Source organism: Xyrauchen texanus, chromosome 7 (assembly GCF_025860055.1).
Source record: "Xyrauchen texanus isolate HMW12.3.18 chromosome 7, RBS_HiC_50CHRs, whole genome shotgun sequence".
NCBI classification, from domain to species: Eukaryota; Metazoa; Chordata; class Actinopteri; order Cypriniformes; family Catostomidae; genus Xyrauchen; species Xyrauchen texanus.
The window spans coordinates 41,750,160-41,762,988 of record NC_068282.1 but is presented as its reverse complement, the minus strand read 5'-3'; positions in this window follow the sequence as shown (position 1 = coordinate 41,762,988).

Sequence of the window (12,829 nt, the reverse complement as noted above, 5' to 3'; positions counted from 1 at the left end):
TTAATGGTTTCATAAAAAAATTGTGACATAGCTTGAGATACAAGGGTTGGCAAATCGTAAATGTGATTAAAACACTTGCCGTCCATGAACTGTGGTTGTATTGTCCATTTCTAACCTATATATAGTTTTTGTCGGTTTGTCTTTTCTCTCTGTCTCTTTCTGGGTAAGGGCAAGGAGGAGAGGCCATCTGCACAGCATTGTGGGGGTTAGAAAGTGGTGGCATCAGAGGAAATGTCAGAGATTGTGGGAGGCGATGTTAAAGAGAAACTCAGCTCCGTGCATGAAAGCCTAACTGACATTTTTGGACAGTTGTAAAGGTCAGACATACCTTCAGTTGAAAACTATTACTCTTTTTTTATTATTATTAAATGCACAACCAGTAAAACAATGCAAATGTATAGGTGGTTGAAATTATGTACTTTTAATATTCAAGCATTTTTATTGACCATAATAATAATAATAGAGAAATGTGTAATATCTGTTCTATTGGGAAGACGCAGGCTTGTGTGAAGTTTGAGATGCCATTTATTTGATAGATGTAAAATGGGAGGTGACGTCTCTCTCTTTGGCGTAGGCCCCGTCCGGCAGTCCGAGGGAGTTGTACCCGGAACCGTCATGTCCTGCCGGAGATAGGAGGCAGGGGCGAGGAGCCTACCCCCCTGCGGGACAGGGCTCAACTGGTGGTGGTGGGGAGGTGGAGGTTGCAGTGTTAGCACACTGAAACGGCAATGTGATAGATTGTGAGCGGACTTATAAAGCATTGGCTTACGTGCGATTGGCTAGGAGTTACCCAGCTAATGATGTGATGTAAACCTGCTGGTCTTCCTGCTAGAAATACGCTCCACTTCCATTTATACAACGGGAACAGTCACAGCACCTAAAATATCAATTTTCCGTTAAAGGACTATTCAGTTTTTAAAACTAGTTAAGCCCAATCAACAGCATTTGTGTAATAATGAGCAGGTGAAGGCAGACGAGGGGCGAGGATCTAAATGGAGTGGGTTTTTATTTAAACAAGAATGACAACACGACAAACAGGAACAAAGGAAATATCCACAATGGGAAAAATAAAACAAAAACAGGGAAGACGTTCAATGGGAAAACAGGCAAAACAAGCATCCACAAACATCAACGACCGACAGGGGAATGGAGAAACAGCAGGGTTTAAATACACAGACACAGGATGATCACAAACGACAATCACGTGCGAACAATGACAGAGTGCTGGCAGTGATGAGATCCGGGAATTGTGGGAAGTGTAGTTTTAGACAAAGACAAGTGAAACACAGGGCAGACAACAAGGGAATCGTGACATAACCCTCCCCCTAAGGAGCGGCTTCCAGACGCTCCTGGAAAAAAAAAAATGAAAAAAGGAATACCCAAAAAAAAAAAAAACAGAGCTCGTCCGAGGAGTGAGGGGCGGCAGGCAGACCAAAGAGGGCACCAGGGGTAAACAGACAGTCCAAGGGGACACAAGGGGCAGACAGACAGTCCAAGGGGGCACAAGGGGCAAGAAGGCAGTCCAAGGGGGCACAGAGGGCAGGCAGGAAGTCCAAGGGGGCACAGGGGGCAAGAAGGCAGTCCAAGGGGCAGGGACAGGTTCAGGAGGCCTGGGAGGCGGCCACAGGATAGCCATGGGGAACTCCGAGGGCGGAGCCATGGAAGTCTCTGGTAGCGGAGCCATGGAGGGCGGAGCTGTGGCAGGCGTAGGCGCTGGCTCGCTGACCGTGGGCTCTGGCTCGAAAGAGGTGGTTCCTCGGCAGCGAGTTCTTTCAAAACGAGACTCACATACTCCCTCCACGTGTGATCTCCAGGTTCCGGCACTTCCCTCTGCCGGCATGTTGGTAGCCCGAGCCGGTAGATGGTCTTCAGGGAAGCGTCATCGAACCCGGTGTGGATGGCAACAGTGGAGAAGAGATGTGAGTACTCGCGGATGGTCAAATCCGCCTGGGCCAGTTCGGTGAAAACCGCTGCTAGATCCATTATGGTCGGTCGTTCTGTAATGATGAGTAGGTGAAGGCAGACGAGGGGCGAGGATCTAAATGCAGTGGGTTTTTAATTTAAAAAAGACTGACAACACGACAAACAGGAACAAAGGAAATATCCACAATGGGAAAAATAAAATAAAAACACAGAAGCCATTCAATGGGAAAACAGGCAAAACAAGCATCCACAAACATCAACAACCAACAGGGGAATGAAGAAACAGCAGGGTTTAAATACACAGACACAGGATGATCACAAACGACAATCAGGTGCGAACAATGACAGAATGCTGGCAGTGATGAGATCCGGGAATTGTGGGAAGTGTAGTTTTAGACAAAGACAAGTGAAACACAGGGTAGACAACAAGGGAATCTTGACAATTTGTTTATAAAAAATATATATTTCATATCCTCCCTCCTTTTTAAAAAAAAAGAAAAAGAAAAGAAAAATCAAGATTACACTGATGCACTTCCCAATTTTTGTGGGGTTTAAAGGCAGAAATCTATAATTTTATAAAAGCACTTTTGTTAAAACTTAAATAGTTGTTTTTGTAGTTTTGCAGCATTTTTACTAGGAATAGGGTTTAAAATGTAATTTCTCTCTGCAGAACTCTAACAAAGATTTTTAGAAGTATATCTCAGCTCTTTAGGTCCATACAATGCAAGTGAATTGTGACCAAAAACTTTGAAGCACAAACAGGCAGCATAAAAGTATCCCTTATGGCTCCAGTGTTTTAATCTATGTCTTCTCAAGCGATCCAGTCGGTTTAAGGTGAGAACAGACCAAAATATAACTCCTATCAGCAGTCTCCTTGGCGATCATGATTTCAAGCTTAATTACACTTCCTAGTGCCATCTGGCGCTCTGCACATGCATCAAGCACTTGGAAGTGTAATCGAGCTTAAAATCATGACCGTGCCTAGAGATGTACAGTGAATTTTTTTTTTCTGTTCTTACACTAAACTGATTTGATCGCTTCAGAAGACATAGAATAAATCACTCGAGTCTATGTGTATTTAGATCTTCAAAGTTTTGGTCACCATTCATTTGCATTGTATGGACATACAGAGCTGAGATATTCATCCAAAAATCTTCATTTGTGTTCTACAAAAGAAAGACAGTCATACATGTCAGGGATGGCACGAGGGTGAGTAAATGATGACAGATTTTTCATTTTTGGGTGAACAATTTTTTTAAGGAGTTATGTCGTCATGTAATGAAGTTGTTAAATTAGATACAACTTTACACATAATAGGTTTTAATGCAATGTTTTATACACTAAAATCATGTTAACATGCTTATTGTTTACATCTTGTGGCTATACTTTTGACACAGACAGTTATTTTAATGTTTATGGATTGGCTCCCATTCACTTCCATTGTAAGTGCCATATAATCAGTGTGAATACTGTAGACCAAGACTGTGACAGCTGCTGTAGGCTGCCCTGTCATTCAACTGAAAGAGCCATCATGGTCAATAGATTTCACAGAATTTTAAGAGCAGATATCTGTCTGACAGATTCATCTGAGGGCTGTTACATCTGAGACTGACTTTATGTAAATAAGTTTGGCTCTGATTGTTAATTAGGGCTTTAGGTGATCAGTATTCATGAGTGTGCATGGCACACTGCTCTCACCGGGCGTGTCTGTGCTGCGCGGGGGTTGGGGGAGCGCTGATCTGGCTTCAGTGGCCAGTAGGAAGTGTGTGCGCCACAAACTTGCTGGAATACTGATGAGGGAGGTGAGAAAGGCACCAGTCCACCGGGGAAAACTAGACGTTTCGTCCGTCTCATTCACCACCAATAGATTTTGCACAAGGTGCATATTTTAATGCGAGATCGTTTCAACCAGTTCCATCACCCCACACACATACATCATACTAGCTTTCTAAAAACAAAACATGTATGCTGTAGGTCAGATGAGCAATAATATCCACCAGCCCTCCAACTGGCTATGGCAAACATATACCTGCAGTGTTTACAGGCACACATGGGTTTCAATGGGCCAATTTTATGAAAAGCCCATCATTGTGCCTTGCAGTGTCCTATTAAATCAGCCATTCCTGTTGGAAAACCATTCCTACACACTGCAGAGATGTGCTCTTGGAGGGCAGGAAAACATGCCTTGAAAATTAGAGGACAAAAATTTGAAAAGGCTGAAGGTCTAAAAGGTGGATAAGCAGCCACTCTGCAGACTGTTGCGGCCTTGAGAGAGTCCTCTTCATACAAAGAGCGAGGAAGATAAATAAACTTCATCCTTTTTATCTCTGACTGCCCGCAGAATAAAGCTATATCAACAACCCCCCCAGTTTTATGAAGTCTATAAAGCTGGTCCTGACATACAGAAAATATGTTACTAGAGTGTGGTAGGTATTTAAAGTCCACTCGAAAGTCCACTTTGAGTTCATCATTAAGAAAATGACAGTTGAAAGAATCTGTGGGGTATGGGAGTTCTATCAAGGGTTTGATATGTGTACATCTGTGCGACCAACAGTAAGAGGACTGTTTACCAGCGCTTATCTCTCTTGTTATATACTGTCCCCTAGTGGAATACATAACTTACACTAAATTTGTTTATTTACGGTGCTCTCTAAGGCTAATGACATCACTGCTAATATTGCTGAAATTTAGGGTTAGTAGATGATGATAGTATTTTCATTTTTGGGTTATCTAGTAGCATAAAATATTAGACTCTTTTTCAGCTATGTGACTTTGCTGCCCACTGATTCTTCAGACAGGGGACAAAACAGAGCACAAAACATTAGTATAAAATTATTATTTTGGATTAATCGGTATTCACCCATATATATATATATATATATATATATATATATATATATATATATATATATATATATATATACAAAATTTTTAAATATTTCAAAAGATGTGTTATTTATTTCAAATAAGGGGTTGCGGGCACGAGCCATGACTGTATCTACAACACAGCACTGCCTTGTACCTTATTGCTTAATAAAACTAACCAGAGCATGGTTGACCTTTTTGACCTCATAGTAGGTGACATATGGATTTTAAAGCTTGGCTTTAAAATGTTTTCAAATCTGAGTGACATTGATGATGTTCTGTCCTGCTTTGTTGGTGGCTCTATTCTCAAATCAGATACAATATCAAACTACAATGTCATATTCAGAAAGAGAAGCTGAATATTAATGTTCTTGAAAACAAAAAGACCTTGCCTGTGAAGTTTATGAACAAATTGGGGGGGGCTATAAGTGGTATAAAAAGTGCATACAATGATAAACATCACATTTCTTTAGAAATTTCACAATTCTCAGTTGCAATGTTTTCGGCTGTTCCTGTGAGAATAATTTGCCGTCCAAAACTTCCAGGAAACATCAACACCAGTGCAATTCCAGGAATATCCTAATTCCTTACAGAATACCCTAAAATAGATGAAAACATTAGTCAAAATGTTATTCATAATCAAAAACAAAATATTCATAATGATAAAGAAATAAAATAAAAATGAAACCACATGTTTAAATATCAGGACACACTTTCTGTATTCTGGTGAAAAACACATCTTCCTCATTCAGGCCAAAGGATCTTTCCCGCATTCAGACTGGTCATCAACTATCTGAAAAAAAGACAATGTAATTCCCATATTTCCGATACTTACTGGCAGTGTTTTAGACTCCATATTTAGTTTTTACATTAGACATTCGTGAAGTCACAAGGAAAGAATTGAATTGTTGTACATGTTTGTTTGGGGCTGTAGGTTGATTTACTGGGATTATTTCTAATTGTATAAATACATTTGAACAAAACTCTCTCTCGCTCTCACACACATACAATCCAAATCATATACTATATGAGCTCTGGAATGCATCAAAGAATCTGCCAAAAAATCTAATCACATGCAGACATGCTTCGAAGAAGGAAGACTTTAAATAAACAAAGAGAAAGACTATTATGAGTGTCAGACGTCACTTAACTCAAACTGCACATACACAACTCATCCCTGACCCAAGCATACATTGCCCTCTAACAAACTAAACAATACATTTGAAAGAGGCCTAAACATCCTATTTATCCTGTTTGGTTCTTGTCGACAACAAAATAAACTATTTTTCTGCCTCATTAGCTCTATCAAATATGCAGGGAGTAAACAAGTCAGTCTTAGCCTCGGATGGCACACATTGGGCACAAGAGCTGGCTGAAATGACCAGTTCCAATCTGATTGCCTGGTGCTACATAATTTCCCAGAGTTGTGGTGCATTAGTCCACCTAAAACCAAAATTATTTGTCCCACTTGAGCTTTTCAATGCATTTAATATGGGATGATTCACTGTCTGACACTGGGTTTTCCCTGTAGCAACTCACTACTAAAATATGGGACGTAGCCATCCTGTGCGGGACAGCTTAATTTCAACCAAATTAGGGGATGCCCTGACTAATATGGAACATTTGTAATCCCTACCAAAATATCTCACGCAAAATGCCGCAACTGTTTACCTTGCCCTTCAGAGTTTTAAGACACATAGTAGCAAGTAATAATTAAACTTGATAACCTTAAGCAGAATTGTACATTCCACTTTGTTTTTGAGTTACCTCTTTGAAATAAGCTATATTGTTCACTTTTGAACATTCAGAAATTCTGTTTACAAAGACTGCACATATTTCCACCAATCCTGTACAGACAGTCGTGGTCTGACATGGCCGTGCAGCAATGTTTTTTTTACACACCAGTTTATTATTGTGATCAACTATTTTAGGATAAACCCACCCCTAAATAAAAAACAAACTATGATTGGTCACTTTTTATGTAAATCAGACAGATGTGTCGTGTCTTTGTGAGCGGTTCTTGGCCAGGATAAGCTTAAAACTGGACCAGACCTTATGCTGATAGTCAAAGTCTAGCTACGCAAGACTATGAAGTAGTTTGTTGACAATGCAATAAGGTAGTGACAGTTAAAAGCCAGGGAGATTTTGTAATTCTCTGCAAGCAAGCCAGACCTTTCACTGTGTAGTTGGCAAGAGCAGGTTGAAAGTTTTGCAACCTCAGAATCGCACAGATCAATTATGTGAATGCAATTACTTTCTGGTTTACATGCACCAGATCTCGTGTCTCGGTGGTGCTTGCACATCAGTTGCACCACAGGAAAATGTAAACGCATTTTAATTGATGCAAAGATGTGTGATTGGAGATGCGGCTTTTAAGTAACTCAGCAGAATGGGGTCAATGGCAGGGTACCGGAATATATGTTAGCAAAATGTTGAGTTGCTTATGCATGTACAATGTCTTAAGAAGTTACTGTCAAACCAATAAATGAGCATTCAATTTGTCATTTACGCTCTGCGATTATTACAATATACCTGGAAATGTTGACAACGTACCTTATTAATATTCATGTAACATTCTATAAATATTTCAGTGATTTCTTTCATCAGTTAACTCGCTGTGTGTGTGTGTGTTCATTGGCGATTCTTGTTTCTATAAACGAGCATTAAATATGACCATTACGCTCTGCGATTATTTACAATATACCTGGAAATGTTGACAGCGCACCTTATTAATATTCATGTAACATTCTATAAATATTTCAGTGATTTCTTTCATCAGTTTACTCACTGTGTGTGTGTGTGCATTGGCGATTCTCATGTTTTGGAGCATATGGAATCCAGCCTTGGTCTGAAATGCTTGGCCTTCTAAAAAAACAGCCAAAACAAAAAGAGATACTGTTTCTGGAGGGCAAGGGTCAACGGTTGAATGTGATTTTGACATACAGCCTTGGGTTGAGGCGTTAAACATGAAGCTCTGTAAGGTTCTGGAGTAGAGTTGAATTTCCATTCTGCATCTGAAGTGTTTGGTTTAGGGTTAGTTTGGGTAAAGTGGGCATTTGGTTTGGAGAGGTGTAGAAAAGGTGCATATTTGGGCTCCGAGTCTAGTCTGACATTACAGTTAGAGTGGTTGGAATGGCTATCAAAGTTGCTGCCAATGTGTAGATTAGAAGGAGGGCTCAGATCTAAGTTTGGCCATTATTCAAGGTCTATATCTTGTGCCTGGTTATTTGTAACTGTATCATCATCATGCTCACTCATATTTTCTTTGTCTCTTTCCTCGTTTATTTTCTTCATTCACGCTGGTATGAGGACCGTCATCCTCATACCAGTAGATGGGTGGTGGTAGCGGAGGGAAAATATCTTGGATTCCTTGCATCCTGGTCTCCATTGGTGTGTTTCAAATTTTTCTCTCAGTCCTTTCCCAAGAATCAAATTTTCTCCTGCCATCATCATCACCATCTAGAAACTTCCTTCTCTCTTTATATTCCTCTATCCAGTCCCTCTCCTTTCTAGTCTTTACCAGAGCATATTCTAGTATCTCTTCTCGCTCCACAAGGCTTCCCTTTATATTTGAAACAATTGCAGACCTCTCATGATTATCAGCTGGTTCAAAATTAATGGTCAAACTTTCTTTAACTTCTGAACTCTTCAAATCTGCATTTCTTATTTATATATTATTTATTGTACTGCCTAATAATTCAAGATTGTTGAGGCCCCTTTGAAATGAGTTTAGATCCACTAACTCAATGTTTCTTGTATGAACGGATGGCTTCTCATCTTTTTGTTCCACAATCTCAGTCTCGCTGTCTGCCCACTCTTGATTCTCTTTCGTCAAGAGCTTTAGATGTAGAATCCCTGATAAGTGCTCACTCTTGTCAAAACCATTGTCCCCATTTCTAAAAGGTTCTGTGCTGTGGATCTCCAGGTCTTCTGGTGCTCCAGGGCACAGCTCCTCTTCAGCCTTAGCAAGTGTCTATGCCTTCTCTCTCTGTGGAGTTCCTCAGTGGTCGACAGCCAAGAGGTGCCATAAATTCAGCTTCAGGGGTGCAACTCTTTGAAACCAGACTTTGACAATGGTCTTCTCTTGGATGATGCTGGGATGTAGAAGAACAAAAGGAAATGAAGAGGACATTGAGAGGAAGACATCAGGTAGCAGATACCTCAAGAAAATTATTCATACTCATTGCATCAATGTTGATTCACACTGACATCTTTAAGTATCATCAGATAAGGTCTGAAAATCCAATTAAAGAGGCACCAATTTATTTATTGATATTTGAATGATTGGATTCACACATACTTCACAGAAAACAGCCCCCTCTGTTGCCATGCCTGCAGAGATTCTGTGAGTTCAGTCATAACTTCAGCAATTTGAGGGCAATGGCCAGCTATGCCAGCTCTGTATTTGTCTGAACCGCTGTCACCCTCTTCAACTTCCTCTACTGAAGCGAAACAAAATGTTATGAAATAACACAAGAAAAATAAAAATTCCTGTGCCTTTGTTTAACTGTGAAAGAATCTCAACTGTAACCCTTTACTAATACAGCACCTCAAAATAACAAGAAGCAAACCAACATAAGGCATATGTACTTTATTTAATTTATTAAAATATGAATCTGTATTAGTCAGTAGTATTCCAAAAGTTGATTTAAAAAAAAAAAAAATCAACATTGACAATGAGTTTCTGAAATAAGACAAAAGACGAGCAGAAAGTTAACAACATATTCAGATATTAAAATGACACCAACAAACAGAAAACAAATCATCACATAAAAAATAAAGATGCATTTGTGGCTCGTGACTTCCCTCATAAAATATTAATCATCCTGATTTATTAACATTTAATAAAGCCAAATCACAGATGTGTAGCTGAATACCAGAATTTCAGCTGCTGATGTTCACTGAATAACCAAGCAGTAACTCTGTTCTGAATTAAGGCACTATTATTTTGAGAAGTGCTACATACTGGAATTACACTTATTACTCCTTATTAAAGCTGCAGTGTGTAAATTGTGCAACACACCATACAGAATTGCAAAAATAATGTCAGTTTTCCCTCCTTCCATTGTTCAAACAATCAGGTAGGGCCATGTCCCAAACTCGCTGCTCTAATAGATTGCAATTCCATCTCCTGCCACTAGTGTAGCAGAAATGATATGCTTCACCATTATATGCTTCACCTAATGAAATCCATTAGCGATGGCAAGCATTTATCATTGCACATCTGGCCCAGTCATAACTCACTATTACTGACACAGACACAGACACAATTCATTTAGACAAACTTGAGTTAAACAAATTACCTGTCTGAACAGTGTTTGTCAATCATGAGGTTTGTTAAATTTAAATGTTACCTCCTCCTCTAGAGGGCTACATTGTCTGTCTGCAAACTGACAATGTGATAAAGACATATCAATATCACACAATCTTTCATACGTTTATGCAATGACAGTGACATTAAACAAAGGAGACAATTAACAATAGAACAGGACACTAGTTTCAGAGTTCAGTGCTATGTGCATACAGAAAGACATGTAGACTATGAAAAGTGGACACAAAGACAGACAGGAGAATCAACCCATCACCGATAAAAGTAGGTACAGAGAAGCAAGTATGGAGGAGAAGAGAAGGAAAGGAGACTGCACAGCCTGTTAAGCGCCCCCTCCTAGTAGAACAGTGTAAAACAAGAGTAAATAATTAATCCAACAGTTTGGAGACACAGAAAGACCACTTTTGGTACCAAAGTTACTTTCAATAGAGGGCATGTATTGTTTGTAACAATTACTTCAGCGGATAATTCACCCAAAAATGTTTTTTTTCCTTTCATAATTTGCCCACCCATATGTCTTTCCAAACCCGTATGACTCATGTAACACAAAACAATTTTAGAAAATTGTTCCAGATGCACTTTTCCATACAATTAAAATTAATTAGGAAATGCGCTTTTAAGCAACAAACATTGACAAATAAATAAAGTAGTCCCTAGGACTCCAAGTCTCTCAGCTTCTATGCCAAGTCTTCTGAAGCCATGCAATAGCTTTGTGTCAGAAACACACCAATATTTATGTCTCAATTTGCTGAAAATCGTCCCTTCTGCCTTAGCTCTCATATTTCTTTAGTTTTTATTCAGTGCTTATATTCAAATATGACATGTCAATACATGTCACAGTAAGCTCATTGATTCTTGCATGATCGTAATTGATGTCAAACCTGGTTCATCATGCAGAACATCTCTTTTTGTGCTCACGTGGGTTGTGACCAAGGATCAATAAATGATTTGAAATTTTTGGGTGAACTATTCCTTTAAGCCGTCAACGGATCAGGCATGATTTTGTTTTATTTCCATAACTTAATTAAATTTTTCCACAATTTCATTCCTTTAAATTATATATTTTATTTCTAATGCAACCAGCACAACATGCACAGAGGTTTCCACAAATACATTAAAATACAAAAATGCAAGCAAACAAACCTGCAAAAACACATAAAACGTATACCTTTGATATCTGAATCAGATGGGGAGGGGCCATCACATGGAGTGGTGGGGCTCTCCGTTGAGTCCTTTTGAGAGAGCACCCAGTGGAAGAGGTAGAACTGAGCACACCCTAAACCCAAGCACACAGAGGTAATGTTTGTAATAGAATATTAGCATACTAATAACTGCACAGTGTTCATACTGCCGACTCTTTATTTCTAATAAAGATTTTTAAAAATTTTAAATAACATTTTTATTTTAATGCAATTTTCTTAAAAACACAGTTCAACCAAAAGTTAAAATCCTCTCACCATTTACTCACCCTCATGCCATCCCAGATGTGGATGACACATGGTTAAAATTTTGGTAATTGCATTGTGAGGATAAAGAGCTAAAATATTAAGACTTGGTAAAACTATACTGAACATACAGACACACACATACTACTATTATATAATAGGTTAAATAGCTTTAATTTAGCATACTATTGTCTAACAAGCTTCAGTCTGCATTATCAAGTGTACTGTCCAATACCATGAGAATGAAGACACAAGCCAATAAACTCTGAACCTGAATCAACAAGTCTAAAAGCATTTCAGATGCAGTTTGGGTCAAACATTTAGCACTGCCCTCATTGCTTTCATATCAAATCTAATATTACACCACTGATTCCATTGCTAAATCAGCCAATTACACATTAATTTAGGTGTGTTACTCCAGGTTTGGCTTGGTATTGAAATTCCCACAGCATGTTAACCTGTTTTCCAGCAGTGTTGTGCTCTGGCAGGTTGGTGAAATCTCTAGTATGAAGTTCACAGGAGATGCTCTGTGACATTGTTAAAGGAGGTTGCGGAGCACGTCTCTTCTTAGTCATGTTGGCAGTGGCAGTGGGTAAGGTCGAGTGGCCATTAACCCTGACCGCATGTTGGCTGTTCAGTTCAGGGGAAAATGGATCACTGACAGATACAGCCTGCTGACAAAAAACCCCTCATTGAACACAAAATGGAAGAGTCAAACATTACAGAAAACAGAACGGGAAACATTATAGAAAAATGTACTTCTCATTTTAAAAGGTACAAAGTGTATGCGAGTCAGGATTGCGCAAAATTCAGAGCTCAGAATCACTCAATTGCATGTAAAGAAACACAAAACTGTCACATGAATAATTATATAATTAATTTTGATTAAGTATGCCTTTTATTCCCTGTTATCTAGAAGACATTTTCCTTAGTCTCTAAACCAAGTTCAATGCTGTCAAAACAATTAAAACAGTCATCAAATCAGATCTCCTTTTCAATTTTGTAAGCCTGCTACATATAGTTGGGGTTGGGAATGCTGAACCTTAATGAGATGTTCAATTATACACAAATCCAGATGTTTATGTAATTAGTTATATCTTGCATTATATGACTCAAATGATAGTGGTAGAATGACCATGTACTGTTTGCACAATGTTATCAAGCACATAAAGTAAAATAACAGTGTTTAAAAACCTTTGGGTTTCATGTTATTGTTCTCTCAAGAGTGAAATTTGTCTTAATTCATAGTAAGACAAGATTGATACTT